Source organism: Helicoverpa armigera, chromosome 27, assembly GCF_030705265.1.
Source record: "Helicoverpa armigera isolate CAAS_96S chromosome 27, ASM3070526v1, whole genome shotgun sequence".
NCBI classification, from domain to species: domain Eukaryota; kingdom Metazoa; phylum Arthropoda; class Insecta; order Lepidoptera; family Noctuidae; genus Helicoverpa; species Helicoverpa armigera.
Genome location: NC_087146.1, coordinates 5,903,681 through 5,930,503, shown reverse-complemented (window position 1 = coordinate 5,930,503; position 26,823 = coordinate 5,903,681). Strand labels below are relative to the sequence as shown.

General features: G+C 36.2%; 1 long non-coding RNA gene across 1 annotated transcript in view; it reads left to right on the top strand.

Moving 5' to 3' along the window:
* The first annotated feature begins 8,979 nt into the window (after window positions 1-8,979).
* LOC110381851 (uncharacterized) overlaps window positions 8,980-26,823 on the top strand; it is a 68,702-nt gene continuing 50,858 nt past the window's right edge. Inside the window, exon 1 of the long non-coding RNA XR_007511359.2 lies at window positions 8,980-9,202. This is a non-coding gene — a long non-coding RNA (uncharacterized LOC110381851). The remainder of the gene's footprint in view (window positions 9,203-26,823) is intronic.

Here is a 26,823-nt window from a genome sequence, read left to right as displayed (position 1 = left end):
ATTCTGTTGTACTTGCAATTTTGACAATGATTTTGACTTTTGTTTTTTTTTTTCTTTGGAGTAGAGAGAAGAGGAGGAGGAGGAGTTTTTGCTGTCTTTGGGGTTTTAATAAGATCTCTTTTTTTCTACCAAGGACTATTTCACCAATAGGTCCTAAAACTGAAACTGACTTCAATAGTATTCCTATAAACTTCTTATGATATAAGCCTGACAAATCCTGAAAACTCGGCTTCAAAATCGTTTAAGCAAAACGTGAGATAAACGCGCACAGACTTACATAACTTCATGAATAGAGGTAAAATTGACAACCACCTTTTAGGAAGTCGGTTAAAAATACTTTACCACACCGTGCCATCAATGAGCATTAGAAAAACTGGCAAATGTTAAAGAATCTCAAAAATAAAACAACACCACACAGCTCCCTAATTTGCTTCCTATAATTCCACACAACATACAAAAACAAGAATTGCATTACCAAATATATAAAACCCAACATAAAAAGTACTACAGACGCAAAAGTATCCGTATTGGCTCCTCTCCCTGGTGTATGGTCAAAACAGTACACATCAAATTTGGTACAATACTGCAAATAATATAGCGATGTTACTAAAGATATTAGCATGGTTGCTATGGTAACGCCTATGTAGAAATCGAGGCCACACGCCCTGTCTGCTATGACCATTACAAGAACGGCTGCGTTTACTATGAATGTCATCCACATAAGAGAAGTCATGACTATTATTACATTGGCGTATTGAGCCTCTTTTTTTAGCATTCTTGAGAAAATTCGGGAGTGTTCTGTGGACAATATTTATTATTAATAACTGGCTGTTTGCATGTGGTTTTACGTGGGAACTACTGCCTGATAAGATATAGCTCATGTTACTCGGGAAGAGTGTAGCTTTCCAACAGTGAAAGAATTGTTCAAATTGGTTCTAAAATTTCGGAGCCTTTCTCCTTCATTGTATTACTAGCTTCTGCCAGCGGTTGCACCCGTATCCCGTGGGAACCTCTGCACGAACCTAGATAAAAACTATAGGTAACCTACCTCGGTAAATGGGTTATCTAACATTGAAAGAGTTTTTCAAATCGAACCGGTAGCTGCTGAGATTAACGTATTACAGCAAACAAACTCTTTAGCTTTATAATACTAGTATAGATTCAGCCTTTTTGTGGGGCTCGTGGCTAATTAACAACCACACGGGTCGCTTTAACAGAGCAAAGCTTGGCGCGGTCATTCCATCTTGTCACAACGAGTTCCTTCGTGTTTCGGAAGGCACGTTAAATTGGTGGGTCCCGGCTGTCATTTGAACATCTTTGGCAGTCGTTACGGGTAGTCATAAGCCAGAAATTCTGACAACCAAATGAGTAACTGGGTTGAGGAGATCAGATAGGCAGTCGATCCATGTAGCATACTGGTACTCAGCTGCATCCATTTAGACTGGAAGCTCTCAGTTGGGAAAAGGCTAGGCAGATGATAACATAGGGGTATTTACCTTCAAAACCTACATTCATCATTAGAGTATTTAATGGACCGAATACAAAGGATGTGACACCAAAAATTACACATACGCCTAAAGTGAAAATTCTCCACTGTTCATGATCAAATTTTCTACACATTTCTGTCGAGTTATTTTCAGCTGTATGTAACGAAAGTTCTTATAACTACTATAAATAAATATATGCGGGAAATTAGGTAAATAATTTTGAAATGTCAACAATTTTGACAGTGGTTTTCTTTGTTGTTGGAAGAAATTTTGTTACGAGGGGTTTTAAGCCTTATCTAGTCATCATCACCATCATTTTCCTGCCCTTATCGCAATTATATTTGTGGTAGGCGCAGCAGGTTTTCTCCTTCCAAACTCTTCTGTCTGCTGTCATCTCACAAGTAACATTCTTTCTAGCCATGTCAACTTTCACAAACACCTAAAAAATATTTCTTATAATGTGCAGCTTAAAACTAATAAAGAGTGTCTAAAAATGAGTCCTCATCGCTGTCACCCGGCAGTGTACCCAAAAGGCCGGCTGCATTGCCACGTTGAATGGTAATGCTTAAACGTTGAGCGAAATATAAGCCAGCCTTTGGGTCACGAAAAATACAAGGCGCTTAGAAATATAAAATTATTTAATTGATTCTCTTTTTCTCATCAAACCATTCTTAGACTGCCTCGTTGGTCTAGTCGTTTATAGCGTGACTGCTGTATGCAAAGTCTTGGGTCGATTCCGGGGACGGGGTGAAATCGCTTTGTGTGTTTTTGAAATGTTCTCAGCATGCAGCCCAGAGTCTGGAAATTGGCGATGTTACACCCCCGTGTCCGGGAGGGCGTAAAAGCAGCGTTCCCGAATGCAGTAGCAGTCGTTGTTATAATTCCACGTCAGAGGCCGTCAGGTGGATTTGGGAAAACTCTAACACTAAGGCTTGCTAGGTGATGAAACCTGCAGCTCACTCGATATGAAGAAGATCAAACCAATTTCAGGTTTTGCACACGTTGTAGAACCACAGCCTAACTGAAAAACAGAGTAAAAAAAAACTTAGAGCCAGCCGACTAATATCCCCATAGGTGTTGTTTGCCATAATGAGAATATTTCCGAGTCATTTAGTTAAATGTGCTGTACAAGTGATTTTACTGTACACAAACAGACAGACAAATGAGTTGAGTACTTCATTATGACGGGCAGGCGCAGGGGACGGTGGAACGCGGTGAGTTTTTAAAATGTTTGGGTGAAAATGGTTAAAGTGTAGCTGATGAAAATTGGTAAGTAAAGAAATATTAAGGCTGTGGTTAAAAAAGCTTTTTTAACCAAAAAGTCGTGGTGGCCTAGTGGGCAAAGAACCGACCTCTCGAGTATGAGGGCGCGGGTTCGATTCCAGGTCAGGCAAGTACCAATGCAACTTTTCTAAGTTTGTATGTACTTTCTAAGTATATCTTAGACACCAATGACTGTGTTTCAGATGGCACGTTAAACTGTAGGTCCCGGCTGTCATTGAACATCCTTGGCAGTCGTTACGGGTAGTCAGAAGCCAGTAAGTCTGACACCAGTCTAACCAAGGGGTATCGGGTTGCCCGGGTAACTGGGTTGAGGAGGTCAGATAGGCAGTCGCTTCTTGTAAAGCACTGGTACTCAGCTGAATCCGGTTAGACTGGAAGCCGACCCCAACATAGTTTGGGAAAAGGCTCGGAGGATGATGGTTAAAAAAGCTTTTTTATATAGAAGGTAGCGCCAAGACATAAAATACTTGGCAAAAATTAGATCATCAAGATGGGATTTCCAAAGTAGACAGCAATTTTAACAACATTCAGCTTCGGTTTTTTATAAACTGTTATCATTTACATACTAAGTATATTCTGCATTATGACTGAATATGAAACTAATTACCATTTTTAACACTTTTCATGTAATTTTATACTTATGCAACTAAATCTTTTTACTTTGAAAAAGAAACTATCTGCTTCTCACGATATCACCCTCGTTCCAACTGAGCTACTAAATATAGTCTATGTTAATCCAGCATATTATAACAGGTGACAGAATTTTTGAAATTCCTTCAGGTATTTTAATTTTTTTTCATCACAAATTTTTCCTCTATGTATATCAATCGTTTTGTAATTTTCTCTTCACAATACTAACGTATTTACAGAGCAAAAAACAATTTATTTTTTCGCCACAACGATCCAATTTCTCCTACCCCTATACACGAAAGTATGCACAAAAATGTTCATTAACAGCGAGGTAGCGTTAGACACAAAACAATAACTGCAACACATAGGTACGGTCAGCAACGCTTGTTTACCAAATTGAAAATAACTGCCAAGTAAAGGCTTGTTCGTTGTGGGTGAAAATTTTCGGGAAAATGGTGTAATTTCTGAAGTTGTGGCTAGTTTTTTACCTGGCGCGAAGTAGTTCCTGCAGGATACAGGTTAAATCATGCGTTGAAGCTTGTTTAGAAGTAATCTATGTACTTATATAATAAAGAGGAAAACACTTTTTTGTTTGTTAACCTAAGTCTCCCTAGCTACTAAACCGATTTGAAAAATTAATTCACTGTTGGAAAGCTACACTCTTCCCGAGTAACAAGGGCTATATTTTATCTGAGTACGAGAAATAAATCTCGGGACACGACTAAAACCGCGGGAATATAGCTAGTTTATAAAATATATGATTACCTACTAGTAAGGCCTTTATATTTTCTTATTTTCAAACAAAACTAGCTATTTTTTGCGGTATCAGCCGTGTCCCGTGAAACGTTCACACTTCCATTCAACCATCCAGACATGCTTTTCATGTTTGGGTCTACTTAATGTTTATGCGCTATTGTTATTAGTTTTGTTAAAATGATGTTGAAAATAGTTGTTGTGTAACTTTGTTAATATAATGCCGTGGATATGTTTTATGTTACTCTTAAATAAAAATCTCTTATGATATAGAGAATTATTTTACAGTTGGTTACAAATGATGTTCACAGTAAAGTCAGTTTATCAATATTTAGTTACTAATATTAACATTCTAAAGCTGAAGAGTTTCGCTAATCTCAGTAACTAGAAGTCCGATTTGTAAAATTCTTTAAAAAAAATCTTTTTACTGTGTTTCAGTGTTAGATCGCCCATTTGTTGAGAAAGATTACATTAATTTATCCGGGTGCGTTTAGTTCGTACAGGACTCGAGTGAAACCACTGGAGGAAACTAATTTCAAATGTTGGTACCTATACGAAGCTTAAAAAATACGAAGTAGGATACTTTTCAGATTCTTACTTAAAAGGTATAATAATTATGTAGCTCAAAAAGTACCACACAGAATACTTTTTCTCTGAATTCCTGTAACATTTTTTTCACAGCAAGAAAAACTTACTGCTAAGCTAAAACTATTTTGCGCTTAGTTTTTAATTACACTGGCTTGCAATAAGTCGAGCCTATCCCGAGTTGCAGACGTATTGCATTTGTTTTAGTTCTGTTATCTCTGCTATGAGCTCTGGACTTCATAAAGGGTTAAGTGTGAGTCGTGTAGAGTAGCGTGGATCTATCGAAACATAGTTCTAAAAACATAGTTCAAAGCTGACGTGGGATACTAGTATTGAGCTGTATCGGGTGAGACTGGCAGCCGACCTTTACATAGTTTTGAAAAGGCTGGGCAGATGATTATGTACTTACCTAAGAATAATGTAGGTAATTTCGAGTTATCTAAATCTTTAAGTTTTATTTAGCTACACCCACTCATTATCATCATTGTCTGTATAGTTTTTCCCAACTAGGTATGCTGGAATAGGCTTGCAGTTTAACTGGTGGCTACGATTACCAGACTTTTACGTGAATAGAATGTCTGTCTGACCTCCTCGTCTCAGTTACCCGGGCAACCAAATAACCCTAGGTAAGACTGTTTTTAAAACCTAACTCGATACCCCTTGATGTATATGTAAGAGATGCAGATACTTCTACCTTCTGACTACTCGTAACGACTGCCAAAGATATTATTGTAACAACAACCGAGACCAATGCTTTTGAAAACGATGACAATTCAAACGATATCAATTAAAAACTTACCTTTTCAAAAAAATGCGATAATACCAATATTTTTACTTCACGGATCTCTAAATCGGAAGCGCGAAGTTTTTTAATATTCACCTGTAATGCTGGTATGTTGCAAAAAATGCCTTCCTCGTATGTCGGTATGTGCGTTAAGTGTTTGCAACGGCTGCACCGAATGTAATGAACACATTGTTTTAGAACAGTTTCCTGGAATCTACGAGTACTTTGTGTTGTTTTTCAGTTTTATGGACTGTGAAATGCACAGTTTAGGTTTTTTTTTAGTTTTTATGGTGTAAAACTGGTGGGATGGATTTCTGAATTAAAAAAGTGAGATCCGGAAACGAAAATGTTAATAGATAAGCTTATTTTTCTTTTCAACACACAGCTAAACTGAGCAACAACAGCTTTCAGCGAAACTGAGAAAATTAAAAAACCCGACGGTTCTGATTATTTTTAGATCCTGAAATCATTGCTTATTCTATTTACTAGGTAGGTACTGATGCAGCATATACCTATGTTTCCGTTAAATATGTAGGTATAGGTTATTACCTAAATGAAAATTGATTAACCATTGCCAGTCATCATCATCATCATCCTCCTGCCCTTATCCCAATTTTATTTGGAGTAATGGTTTTATTAAAACAGTAAAAAATAAATGACTACCTATATGTTATCGTTCTATTCAAGCATACCAATGCAGTCATAATAATCTTTTCACAACTCGCTTTTTCTCAATTCGTCGAAATCATACCTAGCGCCATCTAGTATCGAGTAGCAAGACCAATCATTTTGATGTTTTGCGAATTCGATGTTCTGTAATCATATGAAGTATTATATTATAAGCTTATTATTTTACTTGTTCAGTTTCATATTTTTAATATAATAAGGAGCATTAAATTAATAAATTATTCTACAAGCTCACTAGCGCCATCTGTAAACGAATAGCAAGAAGCTAAACCTTAATAAAATATTCAACGCGGGCAGAAAGTTACAATGTTACAAAAATTGGCATGTTCAACTCAAATTCGACTTTATGACTCAAGTGCTAAGGTTTAATATTTATTTGGCAGAAACATTAAGGAATAACATTGCTAAAATATTTAATGCTGTAGACGACTGAAATACGTGTATCGTTTTCCTGCGCTATTGAAAAAGAAAATACTTTCAGAAAATTGTTTAGACTAACATTTAGAAACTACCGAACAAAAACCTAGAACCAAAACCAAAAAAATACTCAAAAAATCTACAATTTTTCAAAAAATTAATTGCAATGACGAAAAGAAAATCAATTTTTTTCCTGCAAATTTACATCTGTCAACCGCTGTGCAACCGAAAGAGATGGCGCATGTAACTCTATAGTGTGTGAAAAGGAGAGCAGTATTCGTCGATAGAGTATCCTGTGTGTGAAACAATAGAATATTTCGACTGGAACACGAAGAAACACAGTGCGACTCTGTGCAAGGCGTTCCTTTACAATTCTTGAGAACAACGCCATCTGTGTTTGTAGATGGAAAACTATAGTTTGTGTGGCTGTGTGCCGTATGTATAGTCCGGAGGGTTTGTTAGTGTGTGTTTTTGTGAAAGTGTGAGTAATCGGAGGGTTGAAACGGACGCAGCGAGAGGTAGGGTTAGAGAAAGAAGCTTGTTTTAGTATTTTAATTGATTTTAGTGTACCTTGTAACACTCATGATTGCAATAAAGATTTGAAGTTTGAAGTTTGAAGTTTGAAGTTTTGAGAGTGACGATTTTGGTGAATTTTGTTATACTCGTTCAATTTTGAGTTCTTTTTATTCTAGTGCGCGACACTGAGCCAAGATGTACCTACCTATGTGTAATTGAAATCAAAACTGTATTTTTAATGATACCCAAATACATAGTCACTATTTCCTTATACAGTTTTTACAACTTACAGAAAGTAAGTGAGACAGATATTCGGATGACGATGAAAAATACATTGTAGAGACTAAAACTATTAAAAATCCCTGAAACAAGGTCAGCAGTAGAGATTCTGAAATTATCAATTAGGTATCTACTTTTAGTTATCTACTAGTTGTTGACTACAGCACGTAAATGTCCACAGCAGTCAATCGCAGCAAGTCACAGTCCAATGTACAGCACGTTGTACTAGAGCACGTAAATGTCGGTCCTGCGCCTGATCTCTCTCCGGTCGTGTCGGATTACCGTCCCATCGGACTATGAGAGTGAAGGAATAGGGAGTGCACTTGTGTCTGCGCAAATGCTCGTGCACTATAATATGTCCTGCGTAGTTGGCTAATCTCCTTACATGAGAACAGTCGCCGTAGCCGATAATCGGCTAGGAGGACATCATCAGTTGTTGGGTAAAACATTTTTATAGCTTTGACTCTTTGACCTTATTATTTCCTAATAATTATTATCAGTTAATTGTGTAAACGATAGCATGGGCTATATTGATATGCCACAAAAAATTTTTGGTTATCATCAAAAAATTAAATTACTTTTTAGGGTCCAAAATTCATTTACGTTTTGCATACAATCACCTAGGTGCAGTAGATGCAGGTTGCTGAAGATCGAGCAAAGTGCCCTGCAGTGGATGTCCCTCAGCTGACTCGACGAACGACAATGGTCACAAAATATGTATCAGCATTAGAATCACATACTTGTTTGTTGAACAAGATAATACATATAATAAGGATATTAAATGTAAATAAAGATAACTAAAATAAGGCGCAAGCATTCGTACAAAATGAGAGTCATCTGTTTAAAATTATATTAGTATTTTTATACATATTTTTCAAAGGGAGTTTCAAACTTACTAAATAAATTAAAATAGTGCTGAACTTATTGCTCCTGTTGCGAAATGTGTTTGCTTTTATACGATAAACTACGTTTTTATAACAATAATAAACAACCAAGAAGGGTTTCTTACAAAATTACTATAATTTTAGCAGGATGATGAAAAATTGAATTTGGCGCCCAACGTGGGCCTTCAATATTATAAACTCTACGGTAGATTTTCGCATAATTAAAAAGAAAATGCTTACTAAATTGTGGTAAAAAACATGACTTCCTCATTTTCTAAGAAGATTACCCCGTTTATTTAATCTAATCTCCAAAACTGTTAACCTAATTTAATGAAACTTTTTCCCAAATAAGAACATTTACAAACGCAATCTAGAGAAAATTAACCGAAAAAATAACTAAGTTCACACCCAAAATACCCAAAAACTCACTAATTAAACCACGCGGATTAGCACTAATTAATTTATTGTCAAACAAGAATTAAATTATTTTTTTAATATCATCTCATAAGGTTCGGCTGCCGATCTTACGCCTAATCTACGCCACCCTCCCGTAATAGGCCATCTCCTCGTTGCCATGGCAACGGCAAAGATGGCCGCCGCCCCGCTACCTCTTCCACCCGCCGGTGGGTATATAAACGCGCCCCCAAAGGCTTTGGTCCAGAGAGCCACTACAGTTGTCAGAGGCATCTGTGTCGCGATTTTCTTTTCAATTCCCGTAAATTTCGCAAAATTTAATTCCCTCTACCATTTTCTTTTCACTTCCTACTCTAAGTTCCGTTTATTAAGTTCGAACATTAAAATCTGTTTTTTCCTTATTTTTATTTTGTTTTATTTTTCTGTTTTTCCAAATTTTTTTAAGTTTTTTTTCCTGTGGTCGGTGCGAAGCGGTCTCAAAGGTAAGTGTGCTAACCCAAACGTTTTTTTCAGAGATTTTTGATGTATTTTCATGAAACCGCAGTTTTCTAAAGCCTACGTTGTATTTTTAAACACGTGCACTGATTATCGATTTCGGTGCAGATGCGAAGGGGAGTAAAAATAGCATCTACACCTCTCAAACTTAGCGTACAAAAGCCGACTGTATTCTGAAGACTTTAAGGCTTATTATTCTTTGAAGAGCTACGTTACTTATTACGTTTAAGACACTTCAGCGGACAAATTAATACTTAATCTTGCTACAATTTTTGCGGTGGTCTTCATCTTGAAATATAGCTATATTTGCCCTTTAAACTTCAAGATGGTGTCTCAGAAATAGGTTAGTTTTCAGAGGCAGAGGTTAGCAAAGGCGTCCATATTTTGCCTAATGGAGGGCACACAATGGAGGCTGTTTTCTCGCGCCACAACAACTTGGTATATTATTCTCCGTGGCAGCCATTACTTGGTGAATTGTCACCCTATTAACGGTTCTGTGACAGGAAATTAAGTAGCGTTATGATGCATTGCTGGAATGATTTAGTTCACGTGTTCATTTGTCTTACAAATGATATATTAATTTATACAGATCTTTAGTATAAAGCACTAGATATTTTACTAACATCATCAAGGTATACTTCTTACTTTATCGTGAAAAATATTCTTATAGTCTAAAATATTCTATTAGGAGCGTTGGTGGCTCTCGATACGGTAAAGAAGTCTCGTACATAACCAAGAAGAGACAAATAACTTTTGTAAAAGCCTTAATGAGACCAATAACTCAAGACTAGCGCGGGAACTCATAATTTTCTAAGTTTGTCGTGCTAAGGTATGATCGATTTTCGTCTGACAGTCTGCTAAGTTAGAAATAAGTCTACTTTGTTTAATGCGAAAGTATAGACTGTTATTTTACAAATTATCCTACTTAATATTATAATCGCAAAAATTTGTATGAATGTACGGATGTTTATTTCTCATTCGCGTGAAAACTACTCGATGGATTTTAATGAAACTTGGCTATACTATAGCTTAAATATCAAAATAATTTATAGGCATTTTTGATTAATATCTGGGAAGTAGTTCCTTAAGAAAGCGGGTAAAACCGCTGGTGTTAGCTAGTTACAAATGAGTCTACTTTCTATATAAAATTACAAAAGTATACTGTTACATTACGAAAAAACAAGAATATATCCACAAAATTAAAGGTTTAATAAACCTGCTTTCCTTAACTGAAAACCTTAACTTAATTTCCTATATCCGCTAACCGTCAGCTTCCGTAACAGTTAAATCTTAATAGGTTTAAGTGGAATTCGCAATTAACTACGGGATTGAGTAAGCATTTCCTACTCCAAGCTGCAGAATACTGTAACTTAGGTATATAAGATTAACTTGTTAGATGCTAGGTTTTATATTGGAGTACAATTTTTTAGTTTGGTAATTATTTTAGTACAGATTATGGTAATATATTCCTTCTCTGTATGAGAAGAGTAGTGGGGTGGTAAAAAGGCTCATGATGAAACAATGATGATGACCGCTATATTTTTGAAAAAAAAACTGAACTTAAATGGATGGACCTAAGACGTTTTCAACAAATCTATTGTTAAATATGTTTATAACCTTATGAAGGTAAAATATTACTAAAATCTATTAAATTCTACCAAGAAAAAAGACGAAACATAAATTATCTCTTCTACATTCCAATTAATACCTACAAGTATCTAATGTGAAGACACTTTTACTATTGTACCTACTTATTGGAAATATCATTGAAAGAAAACATGAATTTCAACGCCAGTCTATTTCCTAAAATAGAATACAAAATATCGGACAGTTCCAATTATAATGATTGTGCCAGTTCTGCCGAGAGCTGTACTATGAATACGGCACAACAATATCACTTTGCAGTTCTATATTTAGACACAATTTTATTTAGATACTCCTTCAATAAGAGATTATTATTAGAAAGGGTACTGGGCAGTTGTATATTATTCTTTTATACTATTTATCACACACTAAATAGTCGGCCGATAGTTGATGGCTGTTTTCTAAGAAAATTGAGATTTTAATCAAAGTTTTTAGTTGAACTGGTACCCGCCAAATACTTGATCGTTTTTATATGCGCATTTTCATACATTTAAGTACTTATCAAACGCCCAATCAAAAAAAGTCTTAAAGAAAGGAGACTTAGTTACATTTTTCTCTATGACATAACATAATTTAATATTACAAATCTGCCTTCCGTAATTTAATTCATACTACTATATTTAGATAGTAAAAAACATTTTTAATTAAAAAAATAATCACTTAAACAAATATTAATAACTCGACAATATTATATAACGATTCTGCCGAGTTCCAGACTATGAATAAGGCACTTTACTATAGGCAGGTGGGAAGCAAGTTAGGTAATATTTCAAAAGGATAAGTTTTGCATAAGTCTAGCTATCTATAGCTTTGCATAGCTTTGTATAGCTTCCCCATTCTATCGCAAGCTATGCAATATCTCAATAGTTAGCGTCCAAGTTAACTTAAGTAGTTTAAGTTGCAGTAAAGTATTAATTTATAGAGAATGGCCTTTAGTAAAATTAAGTCTTTAAGAATCTTTACTAATATTATAAGTGAGAGTAATTTTGTCTGTCTGGCCCCCAACCAATTAATAATGTAACATATGTACCTATGGCGAAATACTTGGCCACTAAAATATAAGTCTAATGCCATCGACTCGACAAGAATAAGAACAGATAAAAACTCAATTTGGTAAATAATAAACGATAGGTGAATGATATTTTATATTAGGTTTTAAAAAACACTTATACGTCAAATTAAAAAGGTAAAGTAGGTATATTTATAAAACAGAACAATAATTTATTCCAGTCTAGTTTCTCTATAGAGTGAGTGTTAGTCTTAGGAACTTAACAAGTACATATATATTAGTTATATAAAATGGTAATAATTTATATAGCCTAGAAGCTGAAAAAAGTATAGAGGCTACTTTTATCCGGGTGCAGAAAATTGTACCTTCCGAGACGCGGGTAGAAGCACGAGTAACAACTAGTTATTTATACAGAAATAAAGATAGATAATAACGAATTTATCTTAAAACTTAAATCTTTGATTAAAAATAAACTAACAAGAAAAATTATTACCTAAGCCGCAAAAGTTCCGAGTTCCAGACTATAAATAGCGCTCATCAATATATTTAGTAGATATTAGTTATTATAGAAATCATTTAATATCTTAGTTAACTATTATAATACTTACTAACTACCTAAAGTAAAGAGGCTACTGGTTTGAACTCGATTAAGTACCTAAGAGTTATTTTTAGAAATGCTTTTCAAAATAACATAGAGCAAGGTTATTTTTGAAAATGATTCACTAGTTTACAGTACATTTGTTGCCGGGATTTTTTAAGCTGTTGTTGACTACTCATATTTAACCATATTTAAAACTATTAGTAGTTTTTCTTTATCAGCTCTAGTTTTTGAGATTCAGCTAAGTGCGGTTTACAGAGAAAAAACGTGTATTTACCTTAAAGAATATTTGTTTAAAAATTATATTATTTGTTAAGTTCCAAAAAACTTGGCTTTAAAGCTCTTCTCTTATGTGTAGACTTTGGGAAATGGCGTATCAGAGACCAGCAATAGTCAGACATCATATTTACATCCCAGAAACCCTGATAACGTTCTTCCATGACACGTTAATCTTGATGCATACGTTCTCCCTGCTCTTCGCTCATATCTCCTAAATTTTCCGGAGATCTGTCCAGATGACTGAAGAGGAAGTGAGTTTATGCTCAAATTGCATCCCATATCTCTTAATTGTAAGAGCAGGTCTTCGACAAGTTCAACATAATTTTCATTATAATTTTTCAAAATTCAATATAATTTTTATTCTCTGAAAGTTCAGGTGAATGCTGCACTGGACGCTGAACACATGTACTACTTCGGTTTTGAAATTTAGCTCGATTTTTGGTGTTTAAGCTGTTTATGTTCACGCTACAAAAGTAAGAGTCGTCGAGATGATTTTCCGATTCTTTCCAAATAGTTGGTGTTTTAAGTTTAAAAGTACTTCTTTTACCACTTTTCCATAATCTTAAGTATTCAACGCACGATTTACAAACACAATCAGGAGCCCAAGATTTGTCATTTTTATCTAACAACATTCCAAAATATAAAAAATAAGTATTTTTAAGCGTCTCTGATGACATTTCTACACTTCTCGAACACATATTCTCCACATAAGTAACAAACATGGTTTGGATTGTTCAAACAACGCCTCCTTGAACTACTCGTGTTGTAAAAACTTCACATATTTGTATAATTACAATAAAATACGTACTTTAGCGACTGAAAAAGGTTCAGAAAAGAGAAAGTCAATAACAAGTAAAGTCGAGCTACAAAAAAAATTTTGCGGGTGTAATTAATAAAAACTAAACATAAGTGAATGTTACCAGCCATTAAATCCACGGCAACAGGCAAAAAGTTTGATTTTGTAAACTAGTGTTATGTAGGTATACTTAATATTACAAAGCTGTATGGTTTTTAACGTGGTAATCTCAGGACCTACTACAAGAATTGAAAAATATTTCAGTGTTAGATAGCTCATTAATCGGGGAAGTCTAGCAGTAGTCACTATATCAGTCAGACTTTAACACCAAAACTACTTCAACGGTTTCAATGAAATTTAGTACATAAAAGCTAGAACCCTAAAACCTAAAAGAAGTCATAGGCTACTTTTTACCCACTCGCGGTAAGTGGTTCTCCCAAAACATCATCATCTCTCGAGCCCGTTTTCCAACTATGTTGGGGTCGGCTTCCAGTCTAACTGGATGCAGCTGAGTACCAGTGCTTTACAAGAAGCGACTACCCTGCCTGACCTCCTCAACCCAGTTACCCGGGCAACCCGATACCCCTTGGTTAGACTGGTATCAGACTTACTGGCTTCTGACTACCCGTAACGACTGCCAAGGATGTTCAATGACAACCGGGATGCGGCTGAATACCAGTATGTGGTTCTCTCGAAACAGCTAGGTAACATATACCTATCTGGTTACCCCTTTTTCATACAACGTACCGATAGGAAATAGCCAGTTATTCAATAACGATCAATCTATGGGAAGGAATTACCATAAAATATTCCATAAGAACCCATCGATGTTATTACCATATAAAATCATATTTTTTTTCGTCCTTGTTTACCCACATTTTTGGGTAAATTGTTTTCTGTAGAGCGTCGGTTTGATTCCCGATTGCAACAAAAGGATACAGATTTTTTTGTAATTTAACAAAACTATAAGTAGGTAATGACTGAAAATTAAGAAGCTTCCAAGTGCGAGTCGGTCTTGATCACGAAGGGTTCCGTACCACCTCTATCTGTAAAGGTACTAATCTATGTATATCAATACCTACTAATACTAATATAATAAAGAGGAAACATTTTTATTGGTCTATTTTGCTCCGAAACTACAGAACCGATTTGGAAAATTCTAACACTGTTGGAAAGCTACACTCTTCCCGAGTTACATAGGCTATATTTTATCCCGGTACGAGCAGTAGTTCCCACGAGACGCGGGTGAAACCGCGGGGAAACAGCCAGTTAGAAATATATGAGTGATTATGTAGGTAAAAGGTTATATAAGAGTACCATTTAAAAGGAGAAAAAGGTCAATTAAAAACATAACCTTTTCTTCTTTGCAGGCTTAAAAGATATCCCACATGACAGCAATTATATTGTAGGTTAATTATTTAAATTAAAAAACAACACCACAGTTAAACCGGCTCATTAAATGAATGTTTTAATTGCAAAGGAAGTAATTTCCTTGTGGTCTGGTGGTTGAAAAGGTAATCTTGCGATCAGTAGCTGGATCAATTCTTGTATCGTGCTGAAATTGCCATATTATGTGGTTTCTGAAAACTCACCTATTAGGTACTTAGTTGATACTTAAAAGCGATTTTTTACCTTTGTATTAGTCTAATTACACCAATCTTTTATACGAGCATTGGCCAGAGGGAACTACTTCGCGCATGCATACAGATAAAAAGTAGCCTATAATCTTAGTTCATAAATGGCTAGCTAACACTGAAATGAAAGCAAATCAGGCTATCACCTGGCATATAATCAGGCTAGTACCTGTGATTAGCGCGATCTAAGAAAAAAATTCTCCAGCTTAACATACTTACTTATAATAATACTTTAGCTTTATAAAAACCAATAATTGAATTACTTCCTGTAGAATTATTGAGCAATCTACTACTGAGAAAAACATACATGCTTACATCATTTTTTGTGAGGTCATCTAAGGTCAGATATTCTAAAAATAACTTAAAAGTCAGACGATAAGGGCTAAACATATTTAAGAACATATTTTTATGTTACACATAGGTACCTATTATATACGGTAAATATTGCAACTGTGTTTTTTATCTTATTACATTCTACAGCTAAACCGGCTAAAAATCAAAGTTAATGAATTTAATAGATTCACATTTCACGTGTAGGTATTATTATACCTATCAAAAATGACAGCTGTCTCTAGCACACTTTGTCATAAATACTATTTTTATTATTTTGGCAAAAATGCTAATATAAATAAAAAAATACCCTACTTATAATTTAACCGGAGTAAAACTATGACAAAAATACACAATCAGATATTATTTTACACCGATTTTTTTCTCCATATTTTTTAAATTTTTATACACACATGTATGTTTATAAATGCTAATGTATAAAAATGCCTACTTATATTGTAGTAATAAAAAATAATAATACCGACATTGGGTCACGGGGTCATCGACCGATAGTGCGGAGGTGCTCCACGGATGCTGGATCGATAGGGACGTCTGTGCTCGCCTAGTGAGGTGACACTACTGATATCGATAAAAGTAATTTTTCTTTTTTTTTTTTTAATTTTTAAATGAGGGGATCTTGTGTTTAAATCACATTATGTTAAGTAAGTAGTTAATTATTGCATTTTTTACTTACTTTATACAAATTATTTTTTTTTGCGTTATTTCGCAAGTAAAAACAATTGGATTGTAATTTTTTTAACAATCAGCCTAAAATAAATAAATTTTAAAATACTTGTCTAAGAAGTAATTCCGAATTTTTAAAATAATTGTGACTTCGTGAGAATTGATAAATTGTAACTCTTAACAAATATAAAATAAGTAGCTCTTATTTCAGACCCAGTCCAAAACCCAGACCGAACCTAACTTATTTGCGAAATAAATCTTGGATCCCGACAGTTTGATGGTGGGGACCACCTTCTAACAATTATTAAGATAATTAATATCGTAGAGACGGTCAATTTATACCTAAAGACTAACAATTATGTTGATTTAGCATTTAATCATGATTTGTTATATAAAGTCTGAAATCACCAACCCGCATTGAGCAAGCGTGGTGATTAACGCTCAATCCTTCTCCTTGTAAGAGGAGGCCGCAGCCCAGCAGTGGGACGATATAAATGATTGGTGATTTTAAAGTCATTTTTTATATAGAGTAAGCAGCCTTTATAAAATAGACTAGCTGTTTCCGGCAGTTTCATTCACGTGGGAACTAGTGCCCGTACCAGTATAAATATAGCCTATGTTACTCGGGAAGAGTGTAGCTTTCCAACAGTGAAAAATTTCTCAAATCGGTTCTGAAGTTTCGGAGCCTTTAAGGCACGAACAAAAAAATATTTCCGCTTTATTATATAAGTGTAGATTTCCATAAACTAAGAATAAGTGGGAATATAAAGTTAAAATTGTCATAAAAGCTCAACTAGCACACTGAAAATAAAATTCAAGAAACCTAATATAAATAAAATTACTGGAATAAAAACTCAAGACTGTTAAAAGTAACTTCGTAATGGCTTAGAATCCAAAAATAGCATACTTGAACATTTTCAAAACGGTCTGAAACAAGGCTATCGAGTGTTCTAGATTCCCTTCACAAGAGTTACCTGTATTTTTCCGCTTCTTGAGAATATACTCATCATCATCCTCCGAGCCTTTTTTCCCAACCATGTTGGGGTTGGCTTCCAGTCTAACCGGATTCAGCTGAGTACCAGTGCTTTACAAGAAGTGACTACCTATCTGACCTCCTCAAGCCAGTTACCCGGGCAACCCGATACCCCTTGCTTAGACTGGTGTCAGACTTACTGGCTTTTTTTTTTTTTTTTTTTTAACAGGGGGAAAATCCTCATGGACTACCCTCCACCTGGGGTCGGTGGAGGGGGTGTGCCGGACTCTTACCGGCTAAAAACCCACCCAGTGTTGCCACCAATTACCTTGTGTCGAGGGCACGGGTATCGCCTAAGCATTCTTCCGCACCCCCGACAGGTATTGGCCCGCCAGATGTTTGAAGGCGGGCCCCGTCACCGTAAGTGGCCATCAGCCAGCGGCCACAGTGAACTCAACTAGGAGAGGCGCGCGCAACACTACGCCACCGTCTCGAGGCCTGTTTCTGTTCGGACGACAGACGCCCCTAGTCTGTCGCCCGCAGGCCGCGCCCTATGGTGGCCGGAGATCGGCCACCCTGCGACGCCCACTACGTCTACTGCGGGCGGGGAGAGTGGTACTAGTTTCCCTCTCCCTTTCCGCCGTCTCCTTTGCGACCATCACATCCTCGCAAAAGGAGGCGACGGCGTTCCACCCTTCTTCGCTGCCGACCATGCAGGACACGACAGCCGGCAGCGAAAGACTACCCGCAGCATCTACTGCTGCTGCCAGGTCACGGCGCTGCGTTGCCCATGCTGGGCACTCCACCAACGTGTGCAGCGAGGAGTCCTCGCTGCAGATCCCACAGTGGTGGCATTCGGGCGTAGGCTCCCGGCCTATGCGACACAGGAACTTTCCGAAACACCCGTGTCCGGTAAGAACCTGCGTCAGCCGGAAGCTGAGGGCGCCGTGGCGTCTCTCCAGCCACTCCTTTAGGATGGGCCTTAGCGCTGCGATAGTGGCGTGCCCTGCCGTGGGTTGCGCAAGTCGCTGCTCCCATTCCGCAATTACCTCTTGCCGGAGCTCTGCCCTGCGCGCCTCAACTTGCCGAGGCGCGAGGCGCTCACCCCGCCCCACCGCTTCCTCGCGCCATGTATAGAGTGACGCGAGGGCTTTCCCGTCCAGGTCCCATGGTGGGGATCCGGCTAGGAGGCAAGCCGCTTCGAAGGAGATCGTGCGGTATCCCCTTATGGCTCTGATGGCCATCGCTCGCTGAGGTCTTCTTAGCACTGCAAGGTTGCGGGCCGTCAGGGTGTTCGCCCACACTGGCGCGGCAGACTTACTGGCTTTTGACTACCCGTAACGACTGCCAAGGATGTTCAATGACAGCCGGGACTGGGACCGATCTTGATAAAATACTACTTAATCTAATTTCTTAGTGGTACAGGATTTGTTCCTTACGCTTTTGGTACATTTATTTCTGTAACACTTACATTTGTTCAATCTTTCCTTTTTTTATTTTAAAGCATCGTAGTGAAGCTTGATTGTTGTTTATTGACGATGACGATGTCTATTGACTGTTTGTAAGGTTAAGCAACGCTTGGTGCTGTCAATCTTTGGATGGGTGACTATCTTCTCTTGAAGAGTTCTTCCGTGTAGAGGCACGATAAATTAGTGGGCTGCCGGCTATCATTTGAAAATCTTTGGCAGTCGTTGAATAAGAAGCCAGAAATTCGGACAACCAGTCTTAGCAAGGACTATCGGGTTGTCCGGGTAACTGGGTTGAAGAAATCAGACGACCTCGATGGCGCAATGGTCACCATGCCGGACTGCCGAACCTGAGGTCCCGGGTTCGATCCCCGGTTCGGTCGACATGTGTGTGATGAGCATGTTTGTTGGCCGTGGTCTGGGTGTTACAATATGTATTTATCAATATGTATATATGTAGCTATGTGTAGTTTATCAGTTGTGTTAGCACCCATAACACAAGTTAATTAATAACTTACCATGGGGCTAACCGACCGTGTGTGGAAATGTGTCCAGACATTATATATAGGCAGTCGTTCCTTGTAAAACACTGGTACTCAGCTGCATCCAGTTAGACTGGAAGCCGAACCCAACATAGTTGAGAAAAGGCTAGGCAGATGAGTATAGATGTTTTACCTCACGACAGCAGGAGAATTATACTTGTATGTGTAAATGTATCATGCTGCATGCACATTGTCTTTGTATGCGTAAGCTTATAACCCTCTGTATTGGTCGAGTCACTGATACATACAAAGACACTGCAAACGTACATTTACACACACGAGTGAAGCTCTCCCGCTCTTGTAAGATAAAATACTACTATACTACATCTATACTAGTATTCCAAGGTTTAGGATGTACTCAAGAAGTTTTTATTGTATCTTAAGTAATGTTGAGATTTCTCTAGATGTTTTTCTTTGATAAAAATACAATGTTCTTATTTTTTTTTTGTTTCTATACTTCAGTAATGGTTTCTTTGAAGTTTGGAAGATCTAGAATTTCTAATATTTGAAGACTTATAGTAGTATAATGATGTGTGTCTATTAATTCGATCTTAAATAGTCGTGAAGTTTCCAGTTACAAATTAAAGGATCAGCTTCGGTCAATGTTTCACCCGCGTCCTCTTTTGGACTTCTTCACGTACCTGGATAAAATTTATCTTATCACCCGAGGATGGAGGAGGTAGAGCTTCCCAAAACAGCAGGTTTTTTAGATCGGTTCAGTAGTTTCGAAACCTTCATGGTACAAGCAAACAAAGAAAAAAATGATTCCTCTTCATCATAGATCAGTCCATTTCTCACTTCAACCTGATTTCCAAATATTTTCTCTCAAACCGTACTAAGATTTGAGGTCATTTCCATCGTCATAACAGCCTATACCTCTTAAACTGCTGGTCTAAGACCTCGTAACGTGTACCATATGGCCTGTCCCTCGGTTCCTGGTGTCTAACGACTGCTATTACATTAAAATAATTGGCAGGAGTCCAGTTGGTCCAAGAGGTGAGGGAGGTTCATATCGAGGGTTCAAAATATTTGTGTTTACCAAAGCTTATGTATCTATAGAAAGCGTCTGTGTGGTAGGGCTTTTAATCAAATCATCTAAATATACTAATCAAATGAAGAAAAAAATTACTTGTTTGTTTGTGGGTCCAGTATTGTTGAACTGATTTGAAAAAGCCTGTCATTTTTGAGAAGCTACTGTATCGCTTGGTGATATTGGTAAAATTTCAACCGGTATGGGAAGAAGTTGTCACAGGATGCGGATGATATTACGGGGAACTGCTAATGTTAAATATTTGGAACATAAACTAATTTAGCTGTCCATCCCAGTTGATTTGTTAGGATATGGAAATCTTGGAAAACTACAAAAGATACTTCTTACTCCACTAGCACATTTCTTTTTTCCTGAAGTGCAAATAATACAACATGTTTTAAATAATTTTCTAAATATTATTTATGTCAGTCTTTTCCCATAACTGATGTCTACGATGACACCTAATTATCTCCAAAGATTATTACCCAATACACACGCTAGAATACACAACACCATTAAAATCTTCACAGGTTTAGTTCCCAAGTCCACCTAAAATTATAGTTAACTATAGTTACCTCTATTAATTTCCATGAATTTTCTAGCCATTACCTGACTTGATGGACTTTCGTTAAATATAATTTAATTGGAAAGTAGCCTTGCTCCGGCGATATCTATGTAATTGAATTTTCTTAAAAGTGATGGAGTCCCATCGTCTTATACCTCTAGAGAAGGGAGTCTTGGTTTTAAGTAATTTTAGGTTAAGGTATAATTAGTAAAAAATATTAGTAGATAAAAATACGATTAATAGAAGAAATCTTTTCAAAGACAGATTAGAATATACAATTTAGTTTTTTATGATATATTTTAGTCGAAAAAAAAATACCCACTACAAGTCGATGCTACAATTCCACGTCAGAGGCCATCAGGCGGATTTGAGAAAACTCTGAGACTAAGCAAGCAAAATTATAGTTCCACCTATAATCAATTATAAATCTAAAATATAAAATTAATTATCATACCGTATCGCATGTAACGAATTTAAAACAATAATCTGAAACTATTATAGAGCCATTAATGAGTAACAGAGTAAAAATGCCATCACATAGGTAATCGGTAGAAAGATGTCAAGTACGTATATTATTTTAAAAACCAAAACTCTAACATTAACGGTAACTTACCAAAAAGCCTAAAATTTCACATTCAATAAAATCCGCGGGTTGTTCTCACAGTAAATAATGCTAGAATGAAAAGGGGTGATTTAATTCAATTCGTTCACTTTATAGACCTACTCTCTGCGCTGTCAATTAATGCTTTGACAATTGATTTTCGGTAGGTCTTTTGTTTGCTGTTGGTATACTGTTTTTGTTTAAGTTGATTTTATGTGTATTTTAGGTAATTAGGCCTACATTTCTAATACTGTAACATCATTTAAGATTTTTAAAACGTAATTTTCCGGTGAAAAAGTATAAACTTGAATCACGGATAGATATATGAAGGTTAGTTTATTTCGACTGCGTTTATACAAATGATCGCTATGAAAATAATGTAAGTGAGAGACAATATACATAGGTAGTTAAAGTTCCAAAATGATTTTGTCACATAGGTAAGTACACAGTTTACTAGTATGCAAATATTAAGAATAGTTGACTTATTAGACACTCACTCATTTTCTATTATAGTTACTTAAGTATTTGACTTATTATTTTATTAAGAACAAAACCATTTTATTATTCCAATCATCAAACTAAATCATACTTAACAATAACATACATACTTAATAAAAAATCTTCCCACACAAGAAAACATCGATACCTACACATCCCATCTCTACTCCAAGCCCCCTTCTATACACCACACATTCCTCCACGCACACACACACACACACAGATTACACCAGTGTGCGTTCACAGAGGGGACTGCTAGCAAATTATTTATTATGCCTACCTTATCCGCCGGATTAGCGCAATATGGTACAAGGATAATTTGGTTGTTACTTGCTTTTTATGGCGGTTTTGTATGGGAACAAATCCGTGCACCTGGATAAAATGTAGTCTGTAAACTGCCTTGATAAATGAGCTATGTGACAGTGAAAGAATGTTTCAAATCGGTCCAGTAGTTTCTGAAAAAAAAAGCTTAATAATGTAACTAGCTGTTTCCCGCGGTTTCACCCGCGTCCTGTGGGATCTACTGCCTGTACCGGGATAAAATATAACCCATGTTATTCGGGAAGAGTGTAGTTTTCCAAAAGCGAAAGAATTTTTCAAATCGGTTCAGTAGTTTCGGAATCTTTACGGTAGAGACAAAAAGACACATTTTCTTCTGTACCTATTATATCAGCATAGATTTGTATAGCTTAATTAACTAACCAAATTAAGTTAAAACTTAACCATAACCCTATAAAAACTAAACACCGACCATTAGCAAAAAAAAAAACGTAAAAAAATTTCAACGCATTCAAAAGTTCTCGCTAAAATGTCTTAGGCATAATAAAAACGCCCTCTGTGAAATTACTCTATGACACAAAAGAACGGCCCTTTTGAAAAGCCTGCTAGGTAAATGAAAAAATACAGCAGATTAAACGATAAACGCATTGTGAAAAAAAGTACAAAAAAAATAGGCAGAAATGACGTCTTTGACGTACTTAATATTTTTATGATTGTTGCTGGTTGTCGTATCTGTTTCTTTTTACGTATTTTTTAATCTTTGACCGATGATTGATATGTTCTGATGTGAATTTAATGATATTTTCGCTTTTATGTACTGAAATTGAAATGTATTGAATGTATGTTTGACACCATCTCTATTTCGCTGTAATGGCCTCCAGACCATTCTCTGATGATCAGCCAGCTGCGCAGGATATGTTATAGTGCACAAGCATTTGCACAGACACAGGTGCACTCTCTACTCCTTCACACTCATACATAGCGTGACGGGACGGCAATCCGGCACGACCGGAGAGAGATTTGGCACAGGACCGACATTTACGTGCTCTCAGATGCACGGGTGTGTCAATCACCAACTTCCAGGCTCTAGCCTTGTTTAAATAACATAACCCTATCTTTTAAGCACTAGGGTAAAACCTACTTCTGCCGATTGTTCGAAAGAGTTACCGCGGCGCTGGTATATAAAGGGCTTAAGAAGGAACATGATGGGTTTTAGTTAGTAAGAGTCTGACACTCCCTCACGCTGCACCCACAGCTGGAGCCGTCATTTGATGATTTCCTACTTAAGTAGACAGTATTATTATTAAAAGTATTTTCCTAAGAAAAAATAGAGTCTGTTAAGTAGCTACATAACTTAATATTAATATTTATTATCTTCCCCATATAATAATCGCCTATAGTGCAAAAAGGGCACCATGGCATTTTCAAAATGGCGTCAACCCCATAAAGGATCCGCCATTGTTACTGAATGACATTTAAATGTCATAATTATAGGTTATGTCTAATATTTCCCGTAAGAAAACATGCTTTAGCTTCTAATTTCTGCACTATTTTTATTAAAAAAAAATGTAACGGGTCGTGTTATGAATATTTTTGTAAAAATTGCAAGAAATAAACCTTTGTAACTGTAATTATAGACAGAATTATCATCAACATACTTTTGACGGATAAGAAAAGCAAGATTTTTTATCTAATGAAAAAGTCTGTACTACCTACCGTGGTAAACTATTCCAAAACCTTGCAATTTCGAGCTAAAATGACAGCAAATATCAACAGCATAGCTCAAACAATCAATATGGCAATTTCGAACCGAAATTATTCCCCCAAATTGCACGCCAAACATTTTTACCTACAATAAATCACTGCTGCATTCTTCGCACAAAGCTATTCGCGCTATCCGCCGCTAGATGGCGCTGTACACAAATTCTGGCTGCCAACTATTCTGAATAGCATAGTTTGCGTTGCTTAGGCCAAAAGTTGCCATTACCTGACTTGATGGACTTTCGTTAAATATAATTTAATTGGAAAGTAGCCTTGCTCCGGCGAAATCTATTTAATTGAATTTTCTTAAAAGTGATGGAGATGCAGTCCTATCGTCTTATAGAGAAGGGTTCTCTTGGTTTTAAGTAATTTTAGGTGAAGGTATAATTAGTAAAAAATATTAGTAGATAAAAATAGGATTAATAGAACGTTTTCAAAGACAGATTAAAATATACAATTTAGGTTTTTATGACATCTTTTAGTCGAAAAAACACCAACAAATCTGTCGTTGATGCAATTCCATGTCAGAGGCCATCAGGCGGATTTGAGAAAACTCTGACACTAGGGCTTGCTAGGTGATTAAACCTGCAGCTCACTCAATAAGAAGCAAAAATACAGTTCCAAATTTTCTTATAATCAGTTAAAAATCTAAAACAAATTTGAAATACAATTTAATTATCAGATCGCATCGAATGAAATAAATACATGTTAATCTGAATATATTATTGAGCAATTAATGAGTAGATAACAGAAAAATAACAAGTACGAGTCGTTATATCTTATTTTAAAACCAAAATCAAAACACAAAAATTAACGGCAAGTTACCAAAAAGCCCAAAATTTCACATTCAATAAAATCCGCGGGTTGTTCTCACAGTAAATAACGCTAGAATGAAAAGGGGTGATTTAATTCAATTCGTCCACTTTACAGACCTACTCTCTGCGCTGTCAATTAATGCTTTGACAATTGATTTTCGGTAGGTCTTTTGTTTGCTGTTGGTATACTGTTTTTGTTTAAGTTGATTTTGTGTGTATTTTCGGTAATTAGGCCTACATTTCTAATACTGTGACATCATTTAAGACTTTTAAAATGTAATCTCCGGAGAAAAAATATAAAATTGAATCACGGATAGTTTTATGAAGTACATATTTGTTTTATTTCGCCATCATTTCATACAAATGATTGCTATGAAATAATTCAGTGAGAAACAACCAAGTATACTTAAATTCCAAAATGATTTGTCACATACAAAGTTAACCTGTACTTAAATGTTAATTTTACTTGACTTTTTAAACTCACTCTCATTTTCTATTATAATTACATATCTACTTATTTATCTATTATTTTAATTAAAAATAACATCATTTTACCATTTAATAAAAATTCAAAGAAAATCACCCAGAAATAATTTTAAAATCTTCCCACACAAGAAAACATCGATAAACACACATCCCATCTCTACTCCTAGCCCCCTTCTATACACCACACATTCCTCCACGCACACACACACAGATTACACCAGTGTGCGTTCACAGAGGGGACTGCTAGCAAATTATTTATTATGCCTACCTTATCCGCCGGATTAGCGCAATATGGTACAAGGATAATTTGGTTGTTACTTGCTTTTTGTGGCGGTTTTGTATGGGAACAAATCTGCGCATCTGGGTAAAAAATTGTTTAGAGACTGCGTGAATAAATGGACTGTGTGACAGTGAAAGAATTTTTCAAATCGGTCCAGTAGTTTTTGAAATTTGAGCGTTTAAGCAAATAACAAGATTTTTAATAGGTATTGCTAGCCATTTTCCAGCGGTTCTACCCGCTCCTGCTAAAACTTCTGTCTGCAGCGAGATAAAATATAGCCTATTTTACCTGGGAAGACTCTAGCTTTCCAACAGTGAAAGAACTGTTCAAATCCGTTCAGTAGTTTCGGAACGTTTAAAAGGTACAAACAAAAAAAAAGGAACAAAATGTGTCCTTCCCTTATTATAACTATTAGCATAGATAGATTAATTCACTGACCAAATTAAGTTTAAACTTAACGATAACCCTATAAAAACTAAACGCAAACGTCTAAACACCGATCATTAGCAAAAACACACTTAAAAAAAAACAGAAAAATCTTCAACGCATTACAAAAGTTCTCGCAAAAATGTCTTAGGCTTAATAAAAAACGCCCTCTGTGAAATTACTCTATGACACAAAAGAACGGCCCTTTTGAAAAGCCTGCTAGGTAAATGAAAAAATACAGCAGATTAAACGATAAACGCATTGTGAAAAAAGTACAAAAAAATAGGCAAAAAAGACGTCTTTGACGAAATATATTTATGATTGTTGTATCTGTTTTTTTTTAACGTACTTTTTAATCTTTGACCGATGATTGATATGTTCTGATGTGAATTTAATGATATTTTCGCTTTTATGTAGTGAAATTGAAAAGTATTGAATGTATGTTTGACACCATCTCTATTTTGTCATAATGGCATCCAGAGAATTCTCTGTAAGGAGATCAGTCAGCTGCGCAGGACATATTATAGTGCACAAGCATTTGCTTGGACACCGGTGCACTCACTATTCCTTCACTCTCATAGCGCGATGGGGCGACAATCCGACACGACCGGAGAGAGATTTGACGTAGGACCAACATTAACGTACTCTCAGATGCACGGGTGTGTTAATCACCAATTTCCAGACTGTTTAAACTCAAACTCAAATTTTTTTATTTCAGATAGGCCTATTAAAGCTCTTTCGAAACGTCAAAGTTAGGTGCACGGTTCCAAAGAGTTGGTCTCATGAAGAAGAACCGGCAAGAAACTCCATGGACACCATTTAAACCATATAACCCATTTTTTTAAACCGCAGGGCTAAACCTAGCGCGGCCCTGGTACATAAAGGGCTTTAGAAGGAACATGATGGGGTTTA